The sequence below is a fragment of the Mesoplodon bidens genome, assembly GCF_964165515.1.
Source record: "Mesoplodon bidens genome assembly, chromosome: 14".
Taxonomy (NCBI): domain Eukaryota; kingdom Metazoa; phylum Chordata; class Mammalia; order Artiodactyla; family Ziphiidae; genus Mesoplodon; species Mesoplodon bidens.
Genome location: NC_138170.1, coordinates 49272024 through 49286218, shown reverse-complemented (window position 1 = coordinate 49286218; position 14195 = coordinate 49272024). Strand labels below are relative to the sequence as shown.

Here is a 14195-nt window from a genome sequence, read left to right as displayed (position 1 = left end):
GCGTTTTTCTCCTGGACTCTATATGAACTTTGAAGATTTCTGGTGTGATGATTCAAGGACTTATTCTACTGTTACTTATTAGATGTCACATTGTACTTTGTTCTGATATGGGGAATTAGATTAGTTAAGGGAGATTAAGGATTGTTTAGGGGGTAGTGGTTAAGAGTTTAAGCTTTAAAGCCACAGTAGGTTCCAATTCTAGATTTACCACTTACAAGCAAGCTAGGTAATGTTGCTCTCTGAAATTCAGTCATAAGTCTGAACCAAGCTCATAATTTTTAGAATTATCAGAGATGTATATAGAGTTTTTAATAGCTTCTGTCACCATAATAAGCTTTAGATTAGTGCTATTATGCTTTATGGGGATGTGATATATTGGATAACTTTTCATATAACTTGTTGCTTGGTTTTCGGGTTTTTTTGTTTTTTTTTTTTTTTTGCGGTACGCGGGCCTCTCACTGTTGTGGCCTCTCCCATTGTGGAGCACAGGCTCCGGTCGTGCAGGCTCAGCAGCCATGGCTCACGGGCCTAGCCGCTCCACAGCATGTGGGATCTTCCCCGACCGGGGCACGAACCCGTGTTCCCTGCATCAGCAGGTGGACTCTCAACCACTGTGCCACCAGGGAAGCCCTTTTGCTTGGTTTTAAAATCTATATTTAAAACACAAACATCCCAACATTCAAAAGAATTTAATTTATAATATTTAAAAAAACTTACTGTAGGTTATCTTAAAATAGTAATCTGGTAAAGTTTATGCTGATTTGATTTTCAGAAAATTTTATAAATAGCTCTTTATAAATAGCTTTTCAGAAATTCTTATTGCTTAAAGCAAGTTACAATTAGCCCTACTTATTCACTTTTCCTGTGTAGACTGCCAGAGATCTTAAGTTTTTATGTAGGTTTAGCATTATTACTGTTTCATAAAATATATTCCTGACAAGTTTTGATGTGTTCCTATTTTAAAGTGCATATTACTATGTTAAGTTTTTCCTCAGTGTAGGAATTTTGTTTGCTAATCTTATAATGCTATAGAAAATTAGAAACTCAGGTCTTCATTGGAACTCCAAAAAGTAGGAGTAGAAAGAGAGAAATGGGTATGGTGGTGTATCTTCTCCAGCTCCTTTTTATTTCTTGCCGGCTCTCCCCACCATCTTCATTGCCCTCTCTCCCAAATATTATCATTTCTGCTACCTTCTCTTTTAATTATTTACCTTTCTGACTGCTTCCTCTTACCTCCTTTGTGAGCGAGCTCCTCTTTATCTGCCCTTGCTGTTTCCTAAGGTTCTATTCTCAGCCCATTTCTCTTCACTTCATGTTTTCCCTGGGCAATCTCATGCATTATCATGGTTTTTAACTATGACCTGCTTGTTGATGACTGCATTTTCAGCCCAGTTATTCCCTTGGGCTTCATTCTCATGTCTGTTTCCTTTCTAGACAGCTCTCCCTGAATGTTATAATAAGTTGTTGTTTCCTCATCAGAAATACTGCATAGTACCACTGCCCACCTGGTCTCCCAAGCTAAGGACTACAATGACTTTTTGGCCCCCTCTCCCCCTCATCCTCCTTATATCATGTGGTTTTTAGAATTATTTTTATTTATTTATTTTAGGCCACGCCATGTGGCATGTGGGATCCCAGTTCCCTAACCAGGGATCGAACCTGTGCCCCCTACACTGGGAGTGCAGAGTCTTAACCACTGGACTGCCAGGGAAGTCCTTTAAAAATTATTTTAAAAATTGTAAAAAAAAAAAAATTTTGTAAAGTATATACAGTGGACCCTTGAGCAGTGCAAGGGTTAGGGACACTGAGCTCTGTGCCATCAAACATCTCTATCTAACTTTATAGTTAACCCTCTGTATCCGTGATTCCGCATCCACGGATTCAACCAGTCACAGACCTTGTAGTATGTATTTATTGAAAACAATCCATGTATAAGTGGACCTGCGCATTTCGAAAACCCATGTTGTTCAAGGGTCCTCGGTATAACATAAAATTTACCATTTTAACCATTTTTAGGTGTACAGTTCAGTGGCATTAAGCATGTTCACATTATTGTGCAAGCATCTCTAGAACTTTCTAATCATCCCAAACTGAAATTCTGTACCCATTAAACAATAACTCCCCATTACCCCTCCATTCAGCTCCTGGTAACTTCTACTTTCTGTTTCTATGAATTTGACTACTACTAGGTACCACATGAGTGGTGTCATACAATATTTGTACTTTTGTGACTGGCTTATTTTGCTTAGCACATTTTCAAGGGTCATACATGTAGCATATATGGGAATTTCATTCCTTTTAAAGGCTGAATCATGTAATTTTTGACAACTTTTAAAACCAAATATTTCTGGAATCTTTTCCCTCTTCTCCATCCCTACTGCCATTGCCCTAATTGTCTCTCAATTGGGATAATGTAGTTTCTAACTAATTTATTAGCCTGTAGTCTCTGCTCGTTCTTACTCCACTCCTTCCAATCCATCCATCCTAGAGGTTAAAGGCTTCAGGGGTCAGAAATGTTTTGAATTCCTTCTCTATCCCTTAATAACTACGTGACTTGGGCAAGCTACTATTTCCTCATTTGTAAAATAAAGATAATAGTAGCAACCATGGAATTGTGGTGGGAGGATTATGTGAGATAATCAGTGTGAAGTGCTCAGCAGCATACTGCCTAGCATATGGTAAGAGCTCAGTGAGTATTAGCTATGACCTCTGCTCCTCATGGCTACCATAGATTTACTCAGCATGCAGCCTGTTTAACATGTCACTGACTGCCCATCAGCTACAGGATAAAATTTAAGCTCCTTGTAAAAAAAATATTAATAAACAGAAATCTCAATTAAATAGAGTTGGGAGACCTGAGGGGGGCGCTCTCACGCCCTGTGACAATAGCAGAGCCCAACTAGAAGACCCTGCTTCTATCCTGACAACAACTTAGCCAGTGAAGAGCTGTGGACTCTGTTTACTGTAGCCCTCCCAACCTCCTTTTCTTCTCTATATAAGCTTTCTTCCTTTGAGGGGACTTGCATGTGGCTCGCCATGGTTGCACACCCCAAATTTCTGCTGATCCTGAATAAACCTATCTTTGCCTGAGAAATATCTGGCAGTCTGTTTTTTTTAGGTCAACATTCTTAATGTGGCATACGAGGACCTCCATGTTCTTTTTCGGCCAGAGTTTCTTACTTATTCTTTATTTCATGCCTACTAGTTCACTGGTAACAACAAACTGTGAGCAATGATCTGTGTTAACCAGAAGAAAGGATGGCAGCAGAAAAGCCAGGCACAAAGCAGATGGGATAACAAAAGCAGAGAAAGGCAGGAAACAGCAGAGTTAATTCCTGCTTGCCCATTTATTACTTCCTCCAGAAATCTTACTTAATACCTTTCTATCTGCCCTCTCCCCTTTCATTATTAGGTTGGATGTATCTCTTCTGTGTTATCATAGCACCTTATGTATGTATCTATCATAATGTAGTTAAGAGATGCATTAAAATGTCCTGTGTGCATTGAGAGGTACATTTTATTAATCTTTGTATACTCAACACCTAAGAATACACACACACACACACACACACATATTCATGTGTACTAGAATATAAGCTTTAAAAGAAGAGGATCTATGACTAGTTTACTTGGCTCAATAGTTCTCAACTCTGGCTAAATATTAGAATTATTGGGGCATTAAAAAAATGTTCAAGTCTGCCCCAAGGAATATGGATCTAATTGGTCTGGAGTGGGGTCCCCTTACTATTGTTGGAGTTTTCTGACGTGATTGTAATACATAGTTAAGATGAAGAACCACTGATCTAGCTCAATATCAATTTATGAATGAAAAATGGATGGAGTGTGGGGATTAGAGAATATATAACTTTAAGAGCTTTTATTTTTCTTCCAATCCATTCTGATACTCCTCTAAAAGATAAAATATCATACCAATAGTTATTTGAATTCATGATTCAGTTAATTGAGCACATATTTTTTTGAGTCACTATATGCTACTTCTAAATGAATATCTCTAAATCAGATTTTTATTTTTTTTATTTTTTATTTATTTATTTATTTTTTTGCTGTACGCGGGCCTCTCACTGTTGTGGCTTCTCCCGTTGTGGAGCACAGGCTCCGGATGCGCAGGCTCAGTGGCCATGGCTCACAGGCCCAGCCACTCCACGGCATGTGGGATCTTCCCGGACCGGGGCACGAACCCGTGTCCCCTGCATCAGCAGGCGGACTCTCAACCACTGCACCACCAGGGAAGCCCTAAATCAGATTTTTAAGCCAGGTATGTGACATTTTTATTTCTTTAGAGGAAAAAAGCCAATTTAACAAGATACGTGACATTTTTATTTCTTTAGAGGAAAAAAGCCAATTTAACAAGATACTTTTTTTTGTATTTGTCAAAATATGTTGAGGTATATTTCATCCAAAATAAGAGTAGAGTGACATGGGATGCTACTGTACATGGTTAGGTAATATATAATCATTATTGCCATTATGTTGTGGGAGATAGCTGGATTAAATTTCTGTTAAGAATTAAAGATGTACCCTTCCATTATGATTATAGGCAACTGAATTTCACATAGTTTAGTTTGAAAATGTGAAGAGAAAGTATGTTATAGCTTAGGCTTCTCCTGTTTTATCTTTATTCCCACATATGCATATGAGGTTCTGTCAGTCCTTACCAACCATTAGAAAAATATGGTCCTTTCATTAGGGGAAAGCTTAAGTCGAAAAGGTTGGAAGCTGTATTTGGCAAATAAAGCTTTATCTTGAAGTGTCCTATACATTTGCTCATTGTACTGCCCAGCCACAGAAGCTGTATGCAATTGAAAAGACCTTGGTGAAGCTGAGAATCTTGGAAATCATTGAGCTGGTTTGTTTAGAGCAGAGAAAGAAAACTAAAGCAGTGCTTCTGTCGGATGACGTCATCTGCACTAGAACTGTTGACATTTCTTCACGTTCAGCCAGAACTCATAGAAGAATCAGCAGTGACTTTTCTTTAACATTCAGCAGGATAAAAATACTAGTACTTCACAGGGCAGCCGACATCTGAGTTTAATCATATTTGCACATTGGCACAGTAAAAAATTCCTATGTTGTGAGACCTTTTTTTGAAACTGGAAACTGACATCTTTGTAATAATGAAGTTTTTATAGATTATCAGAATTTGGTACTCTCTGTACTGATGGAGCCCCTGAGATGCTTGGCAACACATGCTTTTGCTGCTTCAGTGGAGAGAGCATTTCAATGTCTGTTTCAGCACATGGCATACCTTAGTGTTGAGACCCAGCCAATAATTCTAAAAGAAGTTTTGTTGGCTGCCGTGATACTCAAATGCATTAGAATTTAATTGAATTATTAAATTTTCCAATTTAATGATTTAAATTGATTTAATGATTTCCAATTTAATTTCCAATCATTATCTTTTCCAAGACATTTGTCAGAAAGTGTGGGGAAAATGTTATATTCTTCTTTATGCAAATTTTTTATGGCTTTTCAAAGGACAGTACTTGAAACCCTTGATTGATCCTTGGGGAGACATAAACTATTTTTGAGAGACGGTGGTAACCTTCTAATAACAATTTGACTTGGAGGAGTTCATTGATCTATGTAGTGGATGTTTGCCATACGAAAGGCTTAAATCTTTCTATTCATGGGCCTGCAGTATCAATTATGGATGTTGCTGCAAAACTGCCTGCTATTTTGGTCAAACTACCACCTTGGAAAAGGAGATTGGAGTCAGATAATCATATGAACTTTCTTATGCTTGGTGGACGTGCTTCTGAAGAAAGAAGTTGAGAATGACGAAACTCTTTTGCAGTTATTGATATTGAATTTGGATTTGTAATCTTACTCCTTTCCCAGAATAAAGAGGACCTCATTGATATAGGTAAAATAAGATGATGCTACGTGAATTCAATTACAAGAGTCCTGGAATCTTTAATATTCCTTAATAAGCTTATACTAATCTGGTAAAGTGCCATGGGAGCGCTGATTCATTTTGTAACAAAAGATCTTGTGGTTTAAGGTTTTCAGTACTTGTTGCTATAACATGAAAAGCCAATTCCAACATGTGATTTAGGCCCAGGACTAGCCTTACCATAATTTGCTTTTCACACAGTCAGATTTATTGGGGTAGTATCTACATACAATAAAGTTCACCTTTATCTAGGTATACAGTGTTTAGATGTACATATGAATTTTGACAAAACACTTGGAGTTATATAACCAGTATCACAGTTGAGATACAGAACATTTCCATCACCCCAAAGAGGTCCCTTAGGCCCCTGTGTAGCCAATACCCTCCCTCCACATCTGGTCCCTGGCACTCACTGATGTGTTTTCTTTTGGTATAGGCTTGCCTTTTTCAGAATGTCAAACAAATGGAATCATGCAATATGTAACTTTAATATGATATATTCGCAATTCATTCATGTTTTTGCATATATTAGTATATTCCATTGTGCCACAATTTGTTTATCCATTCACCATTTGGACATTTGGATGTTTCCAGTTTGGGCATTTGTGAATGAATCCCCTAAAAACATTCATGTGTGGGTTTGTGGGTCTCCTCCCTTCCTTTCTCTCTCCCTCCCTCCCTTCCTTCCTTTTTGGTGTGGACTTAGGTTTTCTTTACTTTTGAGTAAATACCTAGGAGTGGGATTTCTAGGTAGGTTTTCTTTACTTTTGAGTAAATACCTAGGAGTGGGATTTCTAGGTCATATGATACCTGTATGCTTATAAGAAACTGCCAAACTCATTTCCAAAGTGGCTGTATTCCCACCAGCAATGTATGGTGGAATGCAAATTTCTGCTACCAATGGGTAAGAGTTGTAGTTGCTTCATGTCCTTGCTATTTAACGCTCTCTTTAGGAGAGGAGAAGTTTGTGATTTTGATGAAGTCTAATTTATTCTTTTTTTCTTTTGATTTCTGCTAATGTGTCTTATCTAACCAAAGGTTGTGAAGATCATCGAATGCTTCTAAAAACTTTATGGATTTTACATTTAGGACTGTGATCCGTTTTTGAGTTAATTTTTGTGTATAGTGCAAGGTTAGGGTTTAGGGTTTTTTTTTTTTTTTTGTATATGGATGTTCAGTTGTTTCAGCATTATTTGTTAAAAAGACTACCCTGTCTCCATTGAGTTGCCTAAATCACATTGAGTGTTTAAAGCACGTTCACCTTTAATGAAAATCAGTTATCATATGTGTATTGGTTTATTTCTGGACTTCCACTCTGTTTCATTAATTCATATGTCTACTTTTCACTAGCACCACACTGTCTTGATTATGTCAGCTTTGTAGTAAGTCTGGACATCAGAGAGTATGAGTTTCTTAACTTTATTCTTTTTCAAAGTTATTTTGGTTATTCTCATTCTTTGCTTTTCCATATAAATGTTAGAATGAGCTTGTCATTTTTTACAAAAAAAGCTGCTGGGATTCTGATATGGGTTTTGTTGTATCTATAGATCAACAAGGGGAGAATTGACATCTTCACAATGAGTGTTCCAATTTATTGATACATTTTTTTATTTAGGTCTTTGACTTTTATTAAAATTTTATAGTTCTCAACATACATATATTGCACATATTCTGTTTTTATCTAAGTGTTTCATGGTTTTGGGTGCTGTCATAAATAATAATACACACCATAAAGCACAACGTTATTTATATTTTAAGCTTCATTTGCATTAATTTTAAAAATGTTATTTTCAAAGATAAGATTATTGAGGAAAAAAGCTAAAAATTTCCGTGGTTCTTCAAGTACATTGCCACAATAGTTTCAAGAGGTTGTGCAATTTTTCCTGCCACCAGCACTCTGTATCAGTTTTACCACATACTTGACAGTTTACTAGCACCATTGATTTTGTCTATTGTAAAAATTTACCTTTTAACCATTTTTTACTGTACAGTTCAGTGGCATTAGGTGCAGTCACATTCTTGTGCAACTGTCCTCACCATCCATCTCTGGAACACTTTTTATTTTCCGAAATTGAAATTCTATACCCATTGAACAATAACTCCCCATTTGTATCTTCCCCCAGCCCCTGGCAGCCACCATTCTACTTTCTGTCTCTATGAATTTGACTATAGGTATCTCAAAGCAAGAGGTCAAATAGTATTTGTCCTTTTGTGTCCCTTTTCACTTAGCATAATGTCTCATGTTCATCCATGTTGTAGCATATATTAGAATTTTTTCCTTTTTATGCTTAAATAACATTCCATTGTGTATATATACCATATTTTGTTAATTCATTCATCCATCCGTGAACACTTGGATTGCTTATACCTTTTGACAGTTGTGTCTAATGCTACTATAAACTTGGGTATACAAATGTCTCCTTGAGCCCCTGCTTTCAATTATATAGCCAGATATGGTGCTGGGTCATATGACAATTCTGTTTATAATTTTTTTAAGGAACTACTGTAGTGTTCCATAGCAGCTGCACCATTTTACATTCCCACCAGCAGTGCACAATTTCTCCACATTCTCACCAACACTTATTTTCTGTTTTTTTTTCCTTTGATAATAGCCACACTAATGGGTATGAGGTGGTATCTTATTGTGGTTTGGATTTGCATTTCCCTAATGATTAGTGATACTGAACATCTTTTCATGTGCTTATTGCCATTTGTATATTTTCTTTGGAGAAATGTCTAAGTTCTTTGCACATTTTTAAATCAAGTTTTTCGTTTTGTTGTTGAGTGTAGGCATTTAAAAATATATTCTGGATATTAACTCATCAGATATATGATATGCAAATATTTTCTCCCATTTTGTGGGTTACCTTTTCACTTTGTTGATAGTGTCCTTTGATGCACAAAGGTTTTAATTTTGATGAAGTCCATTTTATCTTTTTTTTTTTGCCTATGCTTTTGGTATCATATCTAAGAAATTATTCCCAAATTCAGTGTCATGAAGATTCTCCTCTATGATTTTTTTCCTAAGAGTTTTGTAGTTTTAGCTCTTACATTTAACTTTTTAATCCATTTTGAGTTAATTTTTGTATATGGTGTAAGGTAGGGGACCAACTTCGTTCTTTTGCATGTGGATATCTAGTTTTCTTAGCATTTGTTGAAAAGATTGTCTTTTCCCTGTTGACTGGTCTTGTCACTTTTGTAGAAGATCATTAGACCATATATGTGAGAGTTTATTTCTGGTCTCTCTGTTCCATTGGTCTTTTGTCTGTCTTTATGCAAATACGCTGTTTTGACTACTGTAGTTTTGTAGCAAGCCTTGAAATCAGGATGAATGGGACCTCCAACTTGTATTTTCTTTTTCAAGATTGTTTTGGTTATTCAGGGTCCCTTTGGATTCCATATGAATTTCAAGATGCTTTACTATTCCATTCGCACCAAAAATGTCATTTGGATTTTGAAAGGGATTGCACTGAATCTTAGTTGTCTTTGGGTAGTATCAACATTTTAATAATATTAACTCTTCTAATCCATAAACATGGAATGTCTTCCCATTTATTTGTATCATTTTTAACTTCTTTTGGCAATGTTTTGTAGTTTTTAGTGAACAAGTCTTTTTCCTTCTTGGTTATGTTTACTCCTAAGTATTCTATTTGGTGGTTTTGTAAATGGAATTGCTTTCTTTTCTTTTTTTTTTTTTTTTTTTTGCGGTACGTGGGCCTCTCACTGTTGTGGCCTCTCCCGTTGCGGAGCACAGGTTCCGGATGCGCAGGCTCAGCGACCATGGCTCACAGGCCTAGCTGCTCTGCAGCATGTGGGATCCTCCCAGACCAGGGCACAAACCCGTGTCCCCTGCATAGGCAGGCGGACTCTCAACCACTGTGCCACCAGGGAGGCCTGGAATTGCTTTCTTAACTTTGTTTTCAGGTTGTTAATTGTTAGTGTATAGAAATGCAACTGATTTTTGAATGTTGTTTTGTATTTTGTACATTTTGCTGAATTCATTAGTTCTAACATTTTTGTGTGTGTGTGGAATTTTGGGGGTTTTGTACATAGAACATTATGTCATCTGCAAACAGAGCCAGTTTTACTTCTTCCTTTTTAATTCGATGCCTTTTATTTCTTTATCTTGCTTAATTGCCCTAGCTAGGACATCTAGTACTATGTTGAGTAGAAGTGACAAGAGTGGGCATCCATGCCTTGTTCCTGATTTTAGAGGAAAAGCTTTCAGTTTTCACCATTGAATATGCTGTTAGCTGAGAGTTTCTTATAGGTCAATTTTATTATGTTGAGGCAATTTCTTTCTATTCCTAGTTTGAGTGTTTGTTTTTATTTTTATTTTTAAATCATGAAAGGGTGTTGAATTTTGTCAAATGCTTTTTTTGCATTAGTTTAAGTGATTGTGTCATTTTTTACCCCTCTTCAGTATGTTAATGTGTTGTATTACGTTGATTATTCATATGTTGACCCACTTTTGCATTTCAGGAATAAATCTCATTTGGTCATGGTGTATGATCCTTTTAATGTGCTGTTGAATTCTGTTAGTATTTTGTTGAGGATTTTTTTTTTTTTTTTTGGCCGTGTTGTGTGGCTTGTGGGATCTTAGTTCCCTGACCAGGAACTGAACCTGGGCCCTTGCAGTGAGAGTGCAAAGTCCTAGCCACTGGACTGCCAGAGAATTTCCTTGTTGAGGATTTTTGAGGATTGGTGTTAATTCTTCTTTGAATGTTTGGTAGAATTCTTTAGTGAAGCCATCTGGTCCTGGGCATTTCTTTGTTGAGAGGTTTTTGATGACTAATTGAATCTCATTACTGGTTATAAGTCTGTTAATATTTTCTCTTTCTTCATGGCTCAGTCTTGGTAGGTTTTGTGTTTTTAGGAATTAGTTCATTTCATCTAGGTTATCCAATTTGTTGGCATACAGTTCGTCTTATAATTCTTTTTATTCCTGTAAAATCACTAGTAAAGTTTCTTTATTTCTGATTTTAGTTATTTGAGTCTTCTCTCTTCTTTTCTTCATCAATCTAGCCAAAGGTTTATAAATTTTATTGATCTTTTTGAAGAATCAATTCTTGGTTTTGTTTAGTTTCTCTGTTGTTTTTCTATTCTTTATTTTATCTCTGCCCTAATTGCTATTATTTCCTTCCTTCTACTAGCTTTGGCTGTATTTGTTGTTCTTCTAGTTCCTTAAGGTTGTTAATTTGAGATCTTTCTCCTTTTTTAATATGAGCATTTACAGCTATAAATTTCTCTCTTAGCACTTCTTTTGCAGAATCCCATATGTTTTGGCATGCTGTGTTTTCCTTTTCATTTGTCTCCAGATATTTTTTTACCTTTTGACAAAAGATTTTTGGTTTTTTAAATTTCTTCTTTGACCCATTCCATTGTGATCAGAAAAGATACTTTGTATGATTTCAGTCCTTTTAAATACTAAGATTTGTTTTGTGGCCTAATTTATGGCCTCTCCTGGAGAACGTTCTGTGAGTACTTGAGAAAAACGTGTATCCTGCTATTTTGCATGTTTTGTATATGTTTGTTAGGTACAGTTAGTCTGTCATGCTCAAGTTCTTTATTTCCTTATTGATATTGTGTCTGGTGGTTCTATTCATTATTGAAAGTGGAGTATTAAAGTTTCTTACTATTACTGCAGAGCTGTTTCTCCCTTTTTGTTGCATATATTTAGGAGCTCTGATGTTTGGTGCATATATGTTTGTAATTGTTATATCTTCTTGGTGAATTAATTCTTTTATCATTATGTAATATTTTATTGTTTCTTGTAACAGTGTTTGAATTAAAGTCTATTTTGTCTGTTATTAGCATAGTTTCCCCAACTCTTGTGGTTACTATTTGCATGGAATATCTTTTTCCATCATTTTACTTTCAACCTTGTGTGTCCTTAGACCTAAGGTGAGTCTCTGGTAGACAGCATGTAACTGGATACTGTTTATCCATTTTGCCAACCTGTCTCTTTTGGTTGGGGAGTTTAATCCATTTGCATTGAAAGTAATTACTAATAGGGGAGAGGTTACTCTTGCTATTTTGTTTTCTGTGTGTCTTTTAGCTTTTTTCTCCCTTATTTCCTTCCTTATTACACCTTATTTCCTCCCTTATTACATTCTTTTGTGTGTAGTTTTTTTGTAATGACACATTTTGATTGTTTTCTCATTTCCTTTTGTGTGTTCTCTATAGGTATTTTCTTTGTGGTTATCATGGAGATTACTTATAGCATCTTAAAGTTGTAACAATCTATTTTGAACTGATACCAACTCACCTTTAATTTCATATAAAAACTCTGCTTCTTTTCAGCTCTACCCTCCCCCACTTTATATTACTGATGTCCCAAATTATGTCTTTATATATTATGTACTTCTTGATATAGATTTATAATTATAGTTTTTTAATGCTCTTATCTCTTAAATCTCATAGAGGAATAAAAAGTAGAGTTAACAAACCAAAATTATGATAATACTGGTTTTTATATTTGTCATTGTATTTCTCTTTACCAGAGAACTTTATATTTTTGTGTGGCTTCAGATTACTGTCTAGCTTCCTTTCATGCCGACTTAAAGGACTCCCTTTAGTATTTATTGTAGGGTAGACCTAGTAGTAATAAACTCCTTCAGCTTTTATCTGGAAATGCCTTATTTGCAGGACAGTTTCCCAGATATAGAATTCCTAGTTCAGTCTTTTCTTTCAGCACTTTATTATTTTTTCTTTTGGCCACACCACACGGCATGTGAGATCCTAGTTCCCTGACCAGGGATCGAACCCATGCCCCCTGCATTGGAAGCATGGAATCTTAACCACTGGACCACCAGGGACGCCCCTCAGCACTTTAAATATATGTCATACCACTGCCTTTTTGTTTTCAAAGTTTCTGGTGAGAAATCTGCTTGTTATCTTACAGAGGATCCCTTGTATGTGATGAGTTGCTTTTCTCTTGCTGCTTTAAATAGTGCTGTTATTAAATTTCAGTTTCCAATTGTTTATTGCTACTATACAGCCATACAATTTTTGTAAATTGCCTTACATCAGTCTGAATGTTTATATAACCCCCAAATTAATATGTTGAAATCCTAACCCCCAAAAGGTGATGGTAATTAGGAGGTGGGGCCTTTGGGAGGCGATTAGGTCATAAGGATGGAGTCTTCAATTAATGGGATTAGTTACCTTATAAGAGACCCCACAGGGCTCCCTAGCCCCTCTGCCATATGAGGACACAGTGAGAAGCCATCATCTGTGAACCAGAAAGTGGGCTCTACCAGATATCAAATCTGCTGGTGCCTTGCTCTTGGGCTTCTCAGCCTCCAGAATTGTGAAAAATAAATTTCCATTGTTAATAAGCTACCTAGTTTATGGTATTTTGTTATAGCAGCCCAAATGATCTAAAACAGTTTCCTTATCCTTTTAATGTTTTGGGGATCTATGGTGACACCCTATCCTTAATTAGTAATATCATTTACTTGTTTCCTTTCTCTTTTTGTCAGTCTGGCTATGTTTTTTCATTTTTATTCATCTTTTCAAGGAATGGACTTTAGGTCTAATTGACTTTTTCTGTTCTCAGTTTCATGTATTTTTCTTTTTATCTTTATTATTTCCTTATTTACTATGAGCTTAATTTGGTCTTCTCTTTTTTAGTTTCTTAAGGTGGAATTTTAGGCCATTGATTGAGACTTGCTTCTTTTCTTATATAGTCATGTAATGCTATAAATTCCCTCTAGGCACTGTTTTAGCTACATCTCAGGTTTTGAAATGTAATGTTTTTGTTTGCATTCAATTAAAATTATGTTTTAATTTCCCTTGTGATTTCTTCTTTGACCCATGCATATTTAAAAATATGTTGTTTAATTTGTAAATATTTGAGGATTTTCCAGATTTTTCTGTTACTGATTTCTGGTTTAATTCCTTTGTGCTAAGAGAACATACTTTGTATGTGTTAAATTTGCCAAGATTTGTTTTATGATCCAGAATATGGTCCATCTTGGTGAACATTCTGTGTGCTCTTGAAAAGAATGTGCATTTGGCTATTTGGGGGTGGAGTATTCTATAAATGCCAATTAGGTTATGTTGGTTCATTGTGTTGTTCAGTTCTTCTACATTCTTACTGAATTTCAGTCTGCTTTTTTTTTATTAATTAGTAAGAAGAAGAATGTTGAATTCTCCAACTATGTTTGTGGATTTGTCTGTTAATCTTTTTAGTTCTGACAGTTTTGATTTATATTTGTCCTTTTGTATTTGGCTTATTCTAGTTAGTACAGTCCTTTATATTTTTTATTTATCCATT

At 35.8% G+C, this 14195-nt stretch overlaps 1 protein-coding gene across 1 annotated transcript in view; it reads left to right on the top strand.

Annotated features, from left to right (window-relative positions):
* GTF2A1L (general transcription factor IIA subunit 1 like) overlaps window positions 1-14195 on the top strand; it is a 59555-nt gene that overhangs the window by 36259 nt on the left and 9101 nt on the right. The window lies entirely within an intron of this gene.